The 7,864-nt window shown below is 31.0% G+C and overlaps 1 long non-coding RNA gene across 1 annotated transcript; it reads right to left on the bottom strand.

The window, feature by feature from the left end:
* Window positions 1-5,220: 5,220 nt before the first annotated feature.
* LOC134681898 (uncharacterized) lies at window positions 5,221-7,316 on the bottom strand. The gene is made up of 3 exons (XR_010100712.1): window positions 7,159-7,316; window positions 5,980-6,023; window positions 5,221-5,692 (listed from the first exon to the last, which is right to left on the bottom strand). It is a non-coding gene; the product is annotated as an uncharacterized LOC134681898 (long non-coding RNA).
* Between the last annotated feature and the right edge of the window lie 548 nt (window positions 7,317-7,864).

The following is a 7,864-nucleotide window of genomic DNA, read 5'->3' on the forward strand; positions in this document are numbered from 1 at the left end:
ATTTATAAAACTATACGATCACGTGCCATTGTGAGCTATTGAACATTCGAACAATTGAACTTTAAAAACAGTTTGTGAACATTTCAACATTGGAACTTTAGTATCTTTCTTGACTTTGTTATTTCGTAATAAAATTATTTAATCCACTGACTATGTTACATTAGTCAATTTGATGCCGTTGGACCACGATCGACTTGAATTGTTTAAAATAACGCGAAGGAATATTAAAGGTAAGAACTCAGTTACTTTCATTTTTCTTAATGGAAAATCAAGATATTTCTATGTCAGTACAAAAGGTAGAAATGGCTTTTCAAGGGATGGCACACATATTAAGTAAAGTTTTTAATTCTAAAGGGATTGAGGCCGTATTTTTAAAAAGGCTTGAAATCTGATGTATGTTCACGAGATGTGGTTGGCACGATATTTGTTCTTAGGTATTTTTAGGTACTTTATATATTATAGGTCAATTTAAAAATTATGAATACACATTTTTTTTTCATGATAAGAATGAAAGGTTATTTTTGGTGTATTTTGTATTTGCTGTTATTGAATTCAATAGATATCATAGGATAAATGATTTATAAAAAAGAGTAAAATGTTGGGATTTTTTTAGAAAGTTAGAAGCTAGTTTTTCGTTTAGGGTAATATGTAAAAAAAACAAGTAAATATGTCTGATACAGTATCATTTTTTTGGAGGTATTTTGGGTTTTTGTTTTGATCATATTATGAGTTATTTTGTTTGAAGATACATTCAATTATTCTAGAAAATATGTATTTTACGTAAAATTAGTAGAGCACCGGTGTAAATTAAGGTTGATTTAGAACCTTTGGTAGATGAAGTTAAGGGTACTTTGAGGATACATTGTTTGCGTGTTAGAGCCATTGGGTGATGGTTTCGCAGTTGGATAGTGTTTGCGCACATTTGTTTAGAGAAAACAAATAGTCTATAATTTTAGATTCCAACCCCTTCTTCGGATGATTAACATAAGTGATGTTAAGTTATTAAATGGTGCAAGTTGTTTATGGTGTTAGATTACGCCATATTTACATATTGTTAATAGATTAAGAGAAGTATCTTCATAAAGTAGCACATTAAAGAAAAACATGGATATGTTTGCCCTTAGGGATTTACTAGTTTTGTTGTAATAGACTGATATTTGTAAAGACAAAATAAGAGATATATGAACTTCAGAACTTAATGACAAAATTTAAGTGAAATAGATAATTGATATAAAAGGAAAACTAGCATTGAAGTAAAATTGAAATTGAAAAGTAAACAACGATGAGTATATAATCATGAAATAAGAATAAGGAAATAATTAATTAAGGTGTTGAAAAAAGAATCTTAAAGATGTGTTTTGTTCATAAGTAGTTATAGATTTTTTTTAATTGTTTTAGTTTTTAAGATTTAAATGTATATAATATTTTTAAACTCAGATCTCAACATATACCCTAACACTGAGTCGTATCGAAATTTATAAATAGGATAGGCAGTAGGTTTGAAATTTTAAAACAAAGGAAAAATAGATATATAAAAAAGAAAGGAAATAGTAGATAACGAAACTATACACTGATTTTATAAAAATGTAATACATAAAAGAGAAAGACATTTTTTTTTCGCAATAAGGTATTTTTGTTGTCGAATATGAAATATATTCGACAGTAACAAATTGCGCAAGATATAGTTCAAATTTTTTCAAGGAATCTTATTTTTTTTTAGAGTGATGAGAATAAATATGTGGTCTGTATTTTATGTTAAGCGTTAAGATTAATTAATGAGGAACTTAAGTTAAATAAGTAAAAGTATTACAATTGGTAACAAAGTAACACATATAATTTTAGTATATTTTTTTTATAAGTATCATGTAGGTGAAGGGGTTATATAACATGATCGAATTGAACTTTTTTTTATTGTAAATTAAAGTTTTTTTTTACGTCTTGTGTAAATACACATATTTTTGTTTTTATTACATAGGATTTTAAACTTTTAGATCTGAAGTTGTATACGACAGATTCCCCCTTTTATTTTGTTTTTGTTCTAACAGATAATTCGATGTAAAAAAAGAAGGTATTGATTTATATGTAGAAATTGTTTTACAAAATATTACTAGGCTTGGACAATCCTGCGAACTCAAGGCGAGTGAACAAACTATCAATTATAATATTATAGATGATAAATAATAATAAAAGAAAAGAAATAAGGAGAGGTAAACAAGTTTAAGTTTTTCCAAATTGAGATAAGTTTATCAGTGGGGCTTAGGTGCGATCTTCATTGAAAAAGCCATGTGTTTGTACTGTTAATTAATTAAGAATATATCTTGGTTAGCCAAAAAGAATATTGTGAGTTCTGGTTCTAATGCCACGAACAATTGAAAAAAATGGTGTCTTCGCAATTGGTTGGAATAGATGTTACTGATTCCAGAGAGATGTCTTCCTCCGCGCCATTGGTCAAGGACAAAACTTAACCGAATGCCGATGTTAAAGTGATGTTAACAGCCTCTTAAGAAGGACGAACCAACCAGCTAGATGCGTCAAATACGTAATGGAGATGATGATGACGACACTTGTTCAAAGATGTGCGCCCTTTCCAGCAGTTGATGAACTTTATACTATGATGGTGACGGAAATAAAACATGAACTATGTATATCGAACTATTTAACTAATGATTCAAATGAACTATGTGTAAATATATCCAGCTATCGGACTTGGTGAATGTAATGAACTTATTATATTCAGATGTTGGACTTGCCGAACTTTATGAACTATATATGTGGTGATGGTTACCCAAAACTTAACAATGGAACTACTGGATTTATAATAGCATAAATGAAGAAGGATTATCGTATTTTCCGAACTTTCGTTCTTATTGCGAGGGAAGGGATTATGTTACACAATTGCATGGTGTTCCATATTATTAATTATCGAGGAGTATTAATTAGGAAATTTATTAAAAAGGAATTAAACAATTCAATGACAATCATGTACGCTTTGGACACTTTTAAATAACGATTTGTTCAAATATCATAGACATACCATGTATACCCTGCAGCCAATAAATGACCATGTCTATTGAGAAATAACATGTACCCGTCAGGGGTTAATTGCATAGTTTGACAATTAACCACAGATTAATATTACTCGAAAACCAGACGACTACGTAACCGGCCTACAGCTATGGGCCGTTGTTAATGGACTACCGGACTATATAAGATCCAGCTTTGGACTTGATGAGGACAGATCGGTACAACAGATTGGTACCGGAGATTCCGTTAAGGTCTTCCCCCTCGTGGGTAGGCTGGAACTCATTTGCTTAATATCCGAACGTAATCCATAAGGACTGAACATTTATAAAACTATACGATCACGTGCCATTGTGAGCTATTGAACATTCGAACAATTGAACTTTAAAAACAGTTTGTGAACATTTCAACATTGGAACTTTAGTATCTTTCTTGACTTTGTTATTTCGTAATAAAATTATTTAATCCACTGACTATGTTACACGTTGTGCTTTTCAGTGAGTAAGTGTACAAAAGAGAACTACGTTTTTGATTGCGTTAAGTCATTCCATTTGATATTTTATAGTGTGTCCTTCTATTTTGAGATGTTATACAATAATTGTTCCAGATAAGGGAGAAGGTTTTGTTTCATTAACATGTTTAATGCCGCTGCAATTGTTTGCACCTGTCCGAAGTCAGGAATCTACTGACCATGTGGTTCATTAGTGTTTCTTATTTCTCGTTTCTAGATTTTTATATAGATTATACCGTTGGTATTCCAATTCGAATGGTTTTACATTAGTTATGCTTTGGTGCTCTTTATATATTACTGTTCGTTGTGAGCAAAGACTCCGTGTTGAAGACCGTACCTTGACCTATAATGGTTTGATTTTATAGATTGTGACTTTGATGAGTAATTGGCTCATGTGCACGTATACTACATATTCCTATATTTATAGAAAATTAAGACTGAGCAACTCGAACCCCATAAAAACCTTGAAATTATCTCCGGTGATCTGAAAGGATAGGTAAACTGATTTTGCTTCACATGTGGCATCCGACATGTGTCTTGGTTTAGTATAAAATATGTGGCGTGTCTCATTTGGGTAATGAAAGATGCTAGGAAAATTATACAAACTTTAGCACACACAAAAGTAAATTGATGACAATTTTGAGTTATGGAATTTATATATATTTTTTTTAAACTAATGAACTACGCTCAAGTTTGCTGTACAAGCACTGTTTCTTGAATAAACCTGGTTATAACAAATGCTGTTTCCTAATGTCACAGCAAATTTAGTTGTTGCCATGAGGCAACATGGATAAAGTTTGGCCACACCAACAAAAATATTAAAGAATTTTCATAATTTTGTCATGAAGTACTGATATACTTTACAAATTCTTTCTTTCTATTATTTCAAGTTTCAATAATTTTGACAATTATGCTTTGAACTAGTTCATTTCATATACTAAACTAAAACAAAAATGTTTCAGTTCGCTTTAGACCGAATTCAATTCTTCATATGATAATATTTTGTAAGATGATTTGTGTAAATCCAGTAGGTACAAGATTAAGATGAAGATTATAGATTATGAAAGTTTGACGTAGGAGTATTAACACATTCCCTTTAGACTATATTGACTTTAAAGAACAATTTCGAAAGGATTCTATGGTTTGTTTAACAGTACGTTAATATATTTTATATCTGATGAAACATTAAAGAGAATAGTTGGATGATGCAACAAATGAGAATGTTCAGAAAAGCGCATGTCAAAACTTGTAAAAAAAAATATGACGAAACACGATATATTGAAGATATTAGCAAGGCAAAACTATCTGACCGCATAGATATAAAATCAGAAAATATCATAATGTCATCATAATTCTCAGTGTGTTATAGTAAACTATCTTTTTTAAGTTTTTAATTGAATATAAACAAACAAATTGTCTGTCTTAAAATGGAAAAAATAATAAACGTCCTTAAGGTGGTACGTAGCACTACAGGGAGATAACTCTCAAAAATCAGCAGAACGTTTTAATGACGTTGTGTTTATAAGGGAATATTAAGCTTCTCAATGATCAAAAAAGGTGTTTGTCAAACTGCTATATAACCAGTGTAATTTATGATCAAACGGTTGGTTCAAATTTTTTGAAATTCTTATATTTTTGTCAAAGGGTCAAATTAAATACTTTGTCAAAATTTTAAGAAAATTAAATTAATTTTAGTTAAAGTGTTAGGTACCACCTTAAACAAAAACATCGATATAAAAACATAAAAAAACACACAATAATTGTGTAAGTTCTAGAAACATTCCACAACAATTCTTGAAAACTTACGTACAGCCATAATAATTTTTGTTTTCTATTGCAAACTTTATCGCCTTTAAAACTGTATTGTAAGTAATTGTGAAAGAGAAAATGAAAAATAAAGTTAATAAACAAAAAAAATCAGTCTTCAGTTATATTCCACTGCTGCACATCTTCCAGGGACACAAAATCGTCGCAATTGTTCTCCAAGCAATTGGAATTTCCATCACTTTCATCTGAACTAATTAGCGGTTCCGCTTTTGCTGAAAAATCTATATCTGCATATGGTGTCCTGTTGTCAGCTCCATGAATGTAAAATGTCCCGATTCGTGGGTTTTGTTCAAAGACAACTTCTATATAATTTAGTTTTGAAAATCCAGTTTCCTGAAATAGAAACAAACAACAATTTTTGTCTACTTTAATTCTATCGAAACATCCAAACAAAATAAAAAACACACCAGATACATAAGTTGCGTTCTATATATAAGTCCACATGGCAACATTTTAAATAAGTTTACGCATACTTGTTGTTTAAAAAAGCAGATGATATCAAATATGATCATACGAATTATAAAATTAGGGTAAATATTGACATATAAACGTGATTCGAAATTGTGAAATCGAAATCGAAATCGAATATGCATTCCCAACAAAGAAGTAAATTTATTTACGTTGTTTCTCTTCCATTCTTTTCTGTCTGGTCGACGTTTTTTTTCTGCAATAAGTACAAAGAATAATCAGATAATATTGATCTCTGTATTGTAAATGCATTGAATTTTATGATAATCACAGTTGATAAATAAAATAATTTGTTATACACAAAACATTTGCACGCATGACACTGAGAACAACACAATCAACATGTGATGGTCTTTATCATGTGAAAAACCAATACATGCTTCAAGTTCATTTTTCCACTTAACATTTGTTCAAGGTTTTTCAAACAACTTAATTCACGCTAAGTCAAACCTGGTCTCTATCGTGTTTATAGTTTACCTATTTGCGGAATCAGTTACAATTCGTCATACCTATCGATCTTTGACTTAATTTTAATTAACGTTTGGGCTTGTGGGGGTGGGGGTGGTGGTGGGGAGGGGGGGGGGAGTTATAGAGTTTTCCTAATTAAGTCCTGTTGATTCTATGCTAAATGTCATTAAAGACGATTTACATACGTCAACGTGATATCGGCTGACATAAATTTGCTGGTTTTTTTAACAATCAATCATCCACTTAAATTATGCAAATTAGATTCTAAAACTAAGTGCGTTCACAAACAAATCAGTTGTGCGATATTTCAAAACATAAGTTGTTGAATCAAGATCCATCGTAAAAGCTAAAACAGTAAAAATACATGACGTAAATTTAAAATGTATATTATAACAAGTTTGTGTCCCTAGTACACGAATGCCTCACCCTGACTATCATTTTCTATAATCAGCGGACCGTGCAAAATTTGGTATAACCTCTAATTTGTAAGAAAAATTAGAACAGTCATAGCATTAGGAACATGTTTACCAAGTTTAAAGTTAATTGGACTTCAACTTCATCTAGTACTTCCTCGACTTCAAACTTTAACCAGAAGCGGAACAGACGGACGAACGAACGGATGAACGAACGAACAGACGAAGCGATGCACAGACCAGAAAATATAATGCTCATCAATGGGACATAGCGATAAGGAGGTGTGGTGTGGTTGCCTAAGAATGTGAATTTTTAAGCTACCAAAAATATGCAATAAATAAATTATATCTAAAACATAAAAAAAAATTCCCTATTAGTTACAATATTTTACTAAACTTTTTCATAAAATTAATGGTATTGCTTTGTAAAAAAATGTACCAAATGCTTACTTCTTTTTCCGTCGGTTGCAACTTTGTACGTGACATCTCGATTGTCCAAATTTTCCTTGCGTTTGTCAATTGAGGAATATATGTCTGCTCCACTAGCAGATACTGATGATGATCCTTGCAATTCAACTGCAGATCCATTCAGCTGATTAAGAATCAATCCTTCTCCTATAACAAACAATAAATTTTATTCAAATGTCTTTCAACAAATCTAACTTTTTTTTGTATTAAGAAAGGGAAGTTATTTTAACAATTGTGAAATTGTTTCATACAAAAATATTTTATATACTGTGTTAAAAGAGTGACGAAAGATACCATAGAGACAGTCAAATTCATAAATCGAAAATAAACTGACAACACCATGGCTAAAACTAAAATGAAGAAAAAAAACCAGACAAACAATACTACACATGACACAACATAGAAAACTAAAGAATAAACAACACGAACCCGAATAAAAAAACTAGGGGTGATCCCAGGTGCTCCGGAATGGTAGGCAGATCCTGCTTAAAATGAGACACCCGTCGTGTTGTTTATATGATAACAAATCTGGTAAATAGGACAACTCGATAGGTCAAATTCTTGAAGGGGAAGGGGGTTGTATTAACGACGTAAGGAACAAATCCGATATCATTCGTGAAACGGTTATTCCATTACGGTCTAACAACTTTTGATGGCGTCCGTAAAATTTACGAAGTGATGATTTCAA

This window comes from Mytilus trossulus, chromosome 8 (assembly GCF_036588685.1).
Source record: "Mytilus trossulus isolate FHL-02 chromosome 8, PNRI_Mtr1.1.1.hap1, whole genome shotgun sequence".
In the NCBI taxonomy this organism is placed as follows: domain Eukaryota; kingdom Metazoa; phylum Mollusca; class Bivalvia; order Mytilida; family Mytilidae; genus Mytilus; species Mytilus trossulus.